The sequence below is a fragment of the Euprymna scolopes genome, chromosome 4 (assembly GCF_053919585.1).
Source record: "Euprymna scolopes isolate OS-2025 chromosome 4, ASM5391958v1, whole genome shotgun sequence".
Taxonomy (NCBI): domain Eukaryota; kingdom Metazoa; phylum Mollusca; class Cephalopoda; order Sepiida; family Sepiolidae; genus Euprymna; species Euprymna scolopes.
The window spans coordinates 179473217-179480706 of record NC_136485.1 but is presented as its reverse complement, the minus strand read 5'-3'; positions in this window follow the sequence as shown (position 1 = coordinate 179480706).

Below are 7490 nucleotides of genomic sequence, written 5' to 3'. Positions count from 1 at the left end.
TCCTCCTCGACGGAGGCAGTACACAATGGCAATGGCTTAGCTTCTTTCTTCATAGCCTCATACCATCTCCGTGGTACCCGAGTGAGCTTGTCGGCGAGGTTGTAGTCCGAGATGACGAGCACTACTTCTACGGACAGGTTGTACTCCGTCACCAGTTTTTTCACAGTCTCCAGCCTCCGTCTTATCAGCATTTTGCTGGCCGCCTTTGTGCGTGCCCTGGCCTTGCTCGTGAGTGTGTCCGACACCCAGTGGTGCACGCAAAGTGAGTCAGTGTGCACACGCAGTTTCTTCACTTCCCATTGAAGTGCCAGGTTAATGCCCTTTATTACAGCGTCGAGTTCTGCCAGGTTGATATGGGCAGCATCATTCGCCGGTCGCAGCCAGCAGGCATCCTCAACTACGGCCCCATCTTTCTCCAAAACTACACCGATCACTAGAGAACTTGCATCCACCCACACGCTCAGTTCGTCTCCCTGCACGCACCAGTCCCCTGTGGCGGGGTCATTCTTTTTCACACTAGCGACGGTCTCCTTTAACATTCGAACCAATAGTTCGTCGGTTATCTCATCGTCCCAGCCTTTGGTGACCGCATTTGCCCTCCTTTTTATGACGCCTGTCGCCACACGAACCCATCCGCATACTGGAAGGTGCCCCACAAGTTTCCCGCACAGGGAGAACACGGCACGTCTTGTGTAAACGTCGGGTACGTCGGGAACTGCGGTTCCACGCCTCCACTTCAGGATCCCTCGCTCCTCTTGAACGCTCAAGCCCGATACGCGGGCGCCATCCTCAAGCCGCTCAGAGTCCTTGCAGTTTAGACCAAACTCGGCAAGTTTGGATCTTACGCGCGAAGATGACACAATATCTTCGTTCACATATATATCGTCAATGTACGCCGATGTTCCCTTTCTGATCCATTCTTCTTGTGACAACACGGCATTGACGATAGCCTTCATTATCTGGGGTGCTACGTTTAGCCCAAATCCGAGTCGCATAAGACAGTATCTCATCCCGGAAAATATCACTGTCTGGAAAGGCCACATCGCCTCGCCGATCCGGACCTGCAAGTATGCTTTTCTCAAGTCCAGTAGGGACACATTGGACCCCTGCCGGCGCCACTCTCGCAGCTTGCTGGCACAGACGTCGGCATCCGCTGTGAACGCATCAACATGCGCATTCAACTCGCGGTAGTCCATTACCGGCCTCACCTTTGACTTGTTAGGTTGGGCAACTGCCATCAGCGGTATCAGGTCCTTGGGGGGTCCAAGTTTGTCGTAGGGGTATGGAATCAGCCAACCGTTCTTAATCCATTCACGGAGCTCGCTTTCGTATGCAGGCCTTATCTGGTCGGGCATACGGTACTCTGCCACTTTGTTTTGTAGTTTGGCCGGTTCCTTGTCTTCTGACCACCTCCAAGTGGTGGTCCACGCCTTCTGTTGGTCGTTGAACTCCGCACTGAAGTCCGGCTGGTCGACTCTTAGTGCTGCGCACACCGGGGGCCTATCCTAAAACTCTACAATGCCAGCGCGCGTTATGCGCACGCCGCCCAGGGCTTTGATGGCATCGTAGCCTAGCAACAGGTCGAAACTCAGCGGCTTTTCGCGTGTCACCAGCGCTTCGACGTTGGCCGAGTTTCCAGTTCTTGTGCGAATGTGTACCACACCCACGCCGCAACACATTCGTATTTTTCCAGTAATAGTAGTTATCCTGACGTTCTTCTTTTTCCATGCTCGACAGAAGTCCGCACACACTATGGAGGGCTGAACATAATGTGTCATTAACTCGTACCTGAATGACAGGGAGCGCCTTGTTTATTTTCTGTTCGGGGAAGAGGTCGGCACTGGCACCTTGTCTCCGTCCCCGTTTCCCACACAGTCTCGGGCCATGTGCCCAGTCTTGTTACAGCGGTAGCAGCGAACAGCCGTCGACCGCCTTCTACAATTTCTTGCCATGTGGCCCCGCCCGTTGCATCTGTAGCAGATGACATCACCTTGCGGGCTGGGTCCCTGAGATGATTCTTCGCCACTTGGTGGGGCCTGTGCGACGGCGACTACCGGTTCCTGCACCGTCGAGTCATCCTTCATTATTGTCCTGGCTCTGTCCACTAGGTCACTCAGCGGTAGTGAGGACATGGTAGAGGTTGCTCGCAGGAGCTGCTTTGCTCCAGCGGGGAGTCCTGACAGGAATTTGTAGGCTAGGGCCCTCTCGCGAAGACCGCCGAACAACACCGTCAGCTTCTTAAGCTCGGCGAGATACACGTCCACAGTTTCGCCCAAGCGTAAAGACCTCGTCTCAAACTGCTCCCATGCAGTGGCGGGGTCAGTGGCGAACGCCCTGTACAACGCCACCTTGATACTCGAGTAGTCACACTTCTCCTCAGCGCTGAGTTGCTGATATACAGCGAAGGCCCCGCCGGTCAGCCGCAGAGGAATCACGCGCTCGATATTTTTCACGCCGGACAACTGACAATGTAACTCGACCTTCTCAACCCAGCTGAGTACCGGGTCGGATCCGTCGAATTCCGGTATCAACTTTAGATCGAACCTATCCGCCATTGAAGAAAAGAAAACCAAGTTCGGAGTGGGGGGGGGGCGGAATAGCTTGTAAGAGTATCTTGTGTAGTTTCCGACGTGTAGGAGACGGGGAGTCTCGTCGTGGGCGACGAAGCGTTTCACTGAAGAACCACGGCAACACACAGCGAACCAACAAACAATGACAGCCACGGCGCGAAGGTAATTAACAAAGCTCAGCTGACTGCACGAATAGAAACGGAACCCAACGGTCACTAACGGAACCCAACGGTCACTGTACTGATCGCCACGATCGTCAGAACCCGACTGCCTCGCACCTCCAATGGACCGATTTTTATTCCTCAAGACGGCCTAGCTAATTTGCATCCCCGCGAGATCTCACGCAATCCTGCGAGATTCTGTCTCTAATAAAAGCAGGCAGGCGCCATCTTGGAACTCTTTCTTCTGCTGCCCCGACCACAGGATCAGCCATCACCCCGCACGCCAGGCACACACGGACCCTCTTGCGCCGAGGGCTACGGTTAGTCTCACAGAAGCATCAAGTGTTGATAATTTTTTTATTTATATCAAACACAGAAATATAACTGTTATAAAAAATATTTATGAACTGTTTTTTTTAATATATTTATGAACTGTTTTTTGTTTGTTTGATTAAAAATAAGTTATATTATTGGAAAAAAAAACAATTCATAAATATATTTAAAAAAAAAAAAAAAATAGGTGGAAACCAAGTAAAATTCACCAAAAATTCTAATTTTATATTTACTTTAAAAATAAAAAAAGGCTACATTATATACAGTGTTGGTCATCTGTAGCTTAAAATCTGTCTGACGTCACTTCCGTTTAATGGTTTAGTAAACAAAGACGTGTGACTCTTAACGAAAGCCCATTTACCACTAGTTTCTCCTCTTTTAGACAGAGTACAAAAAGGAGTCCAAATCTAATAGGTCCCTCACTATCAACCCAGCTCCTGCCCCTGTCCTATTGCGACAATATTGCATTTCTGTGCCTTTTTTACAAGTACTTTAATGGAATGTGCTGTGATGAACTCATAGCATTTGTGCTCCCTTGAGGTAAATACCTCCAATTAACCCAACTTACAGCCAGACACAGTGGGCGACACGCTAAACGCACCTGTTCCTACTGCCCCCTCCCCTTCATGCCGTTAGTCTGACGAAGTTTCAAGAACAGTCGGTCCTGCTGCTTTAAAAAAGGACACCTGCTATTTTTGTGGCTTATCTAAACATCTACGAGTTTCATGCCCTGCCAGAAATACTCGTTGTCATAAATGTGGAAAACTTGGCCATTTTTCAAAGGTATGAAAATCTTCTAAAATCTAATACAAAGTCACTCGTCAAAATACATCTGCAACTTAAGTCGCCACTCCAGACTGCCTTTCAAAAACAATTTTAAAAGTAAAAATTAACGGGAGATCTGCGAATGCTTTGCTCGATACTGGCAGCTCAGAAAATTTTATTAAAGAAAGCTTGGTAAAACCAACGAATTGTATTTCATCCCCGTCCCCAGAAAAGTAAAAATGGCAAACGTTTCATTGTCTGCACAAATAAGTGGTTATTGTTTAGTGAACTTACTATTTAATGACGTTTCCTATAAAACCACTAAATTATCCGTGATGAAAAATCTGTGTTGCGAAATAATCATGGGACACGATTTTTTGCAGCAACATTCACAGATTAAAATTCTGTTTGGCGGTTCAATGCCTGCATTGAAAAGTTGTGGACTGGCGGCAGCAAAAATCCAGTACCTGTCATTTTTCGAAAACCTAATTGAAAACTGCAAATCCATAGCAGTGAAAAGCAGACGTTTTTCTAATAATAATAAAAAATCTATTGACTCTGACATAAAACAAGCAGAGACGTTTCCTCTGTCTTGTCAACAGGTATTTGAGGGACTAAATAAAAATATTGCAAAATCAGCAATTACAACAATAGACCAGAATGTTCCTCTGGTTGTTGAAACGGATGCGTCAGACTATGATATAGCTGCTTCTTTGAGATAAGCTAATCGTCTTGTAGCCTTTTTTTCAATAACTCTCTCACAGGCTGAACGACAACACCCTGCAATTGAAAAGAAGCATACGTCGAGGCATTAAGAAAATGGCAGCACTACTTGATTGGACGTCATTTTAAACTTATTATTGAACAAAAATCAGTTGTTTTTATGTTTAACTCTAAGACTACAAGCAAAATAAAAAAATGAGAAAATAACGATGTGGAGAATTGAACTATCATGTTTCTCTTTCAATGTCAGCTACCGACCTGGCAGAGAGAACTTAACAGCTGACACACTGTCAAGAGTATGCTGTATGGCATCAAGCGAGGACGAACTCCGAACGCTACATAACAATCTTTGTCACCTGGGAACTACTCGAATGATTCATGCTGAAATAAAGCCTCGATTTTATAAACCCAGAACTGGCGTTTTAATAAAAGCAACACAACCGTTGGAAAGATTAAATCTTGATTTTAAAGAACCGCTACCAAGCAAAACAAGGAACCGATATTAACTGTTGTTGACGAATATTCACGGTTTCCTTTTGCCTTCCCTTGTTCAGGCATATCGGCTACTGCAATCATACAATGCCTCTATTCATCATTCGTGTTTGGAGTCCCTGCCTGTATACATTTGGACCGAGGGGCTTCTTTCATATCAAAGCATTTCGACAATTTCTACAGGAACGAGGAGTAGCCATAAGCCAGACAACTCCCTACAGCCCTACGTGTAACGGCCACTGCAAAAGACATAACGGCATTATTTGGAAGACAGTTCAATTGACTGCATCAAATAATGGATATTCGATTGATAATTGGAAAAATTTCTTTCCTGTCGCATTATACACCATACGATCCCTATTGTGTACCGCCACGAATGCTTCTGACACAACGTCTAATGACACTGTCTCCATTGCGGCTCCATCAGACACTTCGGATCCATCACAGATGAAAGGCCAGCACTGGAAAAATGTGTTCATCCAGGGACTGACTCTGAGGCGGAACAATCTGCTTCTCTAAGAAGGAAACATTTCGGAGCAAGGTATTTTAGGGCTCACAGACAGGCTCACACTGAAGAGCCTAACTGTTTAAGTACTCCGACCCTGAATCAGGGACTGCCATTACTGATTATTAATGGTGGAACTTGAGTAGAGTTTAATTATATGAGGACGCTCAACAAAAACTTATATATATATATATATATATATATATATATATATATATATATATAATTACTTAATTTACTCACATAAAATTAATATACGAAAGTATAGATTTATGTGTAAACTTTAAGTATTTACTTCAAAAGTGTTCAATACGTAGGTAGAGCTAGTTAGTAATTTATAAAATATATATGGCGATTAAGCTACACTGAATATTCCGCGTTTCATCCACTCTAGGACTCTTCAGGCTTCTGAAGCGGAACAGTCTACTTCCTTGAGAAGGAAACATTTCGGAGCAAGGCATTTTAGGGCTCACAGTCAGGCTCACACTGAAGAGCCTAACTGTTTAAGTACTCCGACCCTGAATCATGGACTGCCATTATATATTAAACATAATGCGTAAGAGGAAAAGAGAGAGTTCAATTCCACAAGAGGAGACTTGTCTGGATAATGTCAAGCTCAACAATTATTATTGGAGCTTATACAATAGGACAAGAGTATGAAATGAAGTCACAAAACTATATATTGGTAGATATAGAATGGATCATTTATTGAATAATGGAATACTCTAGCGTTATAATCAGGATTCGGTTCTGGGGTTCGGGAAGGAGTGAGTCACTCTCTCGACAACAGCACGTTTCTGCCCTCTTCTTTTCCAATCGACCACACCTAGCCTCTCGCCACCAATGTCACACCGCACAATCCGAACGTCAGCAATACAAAATTCTTTTCAAGAGAAGACGTTCACGACTCTTTTCTCTCTGCTGCCCCAGGGAATTTTTCCCTGGTTTTATATCCTCCTATCTAGAAAAAAAAAGGAAGAGACAGGAAAAAAATAATAGTTTCTCCCATCATGCTCTGCCTTCCCAAGATGCCCTTCGTGTATACAAATGCACTGGCTATCCTTTCCTTCTTCTTTCCCAAAGAGTGATGCAGATACGCCTGTTACGTTTCTTTTTTTTTTGTCTTCTTTTCTAATCATATACCCCACAAATACAAGCAAAATTTGGGGATAGAAGGGACTCTTTATACCAGGGCATTTCGAAGTCTAATGCTTTTCATCAGAGGAGTAGAGAAGATGCTAGGTAGCATGGGGAAGATGCGGCGTCTAGCGTAAGGTTCATTAGCGGCAAAAAAGATTAAGAGGAAGTATAGAATGTTGGGGGAAGCTTTATTGAATTCTAAATAAATAAAGGAGAAGCCTGTTATATATAGTATGATATATAAGATTGTATATGGTCTTTAACATAGTGTTGAGTTTAAGGGGTATATGCTTTAGGGTTAAATTGGGGGCGTATTATTGGTGCGTGGTAATTTATTTTAACGGTTTGTGGGGTTTCTATTATCTATGGAGTGGTATTTTTGAAAGTTGCAATCTAAACGGCAAAAAAGGCGGCTATAAAATCACTTATAATTTGGGGGGGGGGTATGTAAGGTTGTAATATTGATTAGGTAATATTTTTAAGTTTCTTCTGTTATGATATAGGGAGTATGATTATAAGGAAGTGGTCAGAGGATCGGATGGCAATGTCTATGAGTGCATTTAACTCGATGCAAAAGGTTTGAGGATACATATAGTTGGCAAGGTGGAAGAGTAAGGAGACATTTACTACTTATAAAAGTGGTAATAATATCAATAATAGTAGGGTAATTATAATAATGATAATTATAATAATAATGATAATTTAATAATAGTAATAATAATAAAGATAAAAATAAAAGTAAAAATGAAAAATGTCAATGTTACTGGTAATAACAATGAAAATGAAGATAGCAGTAACGGT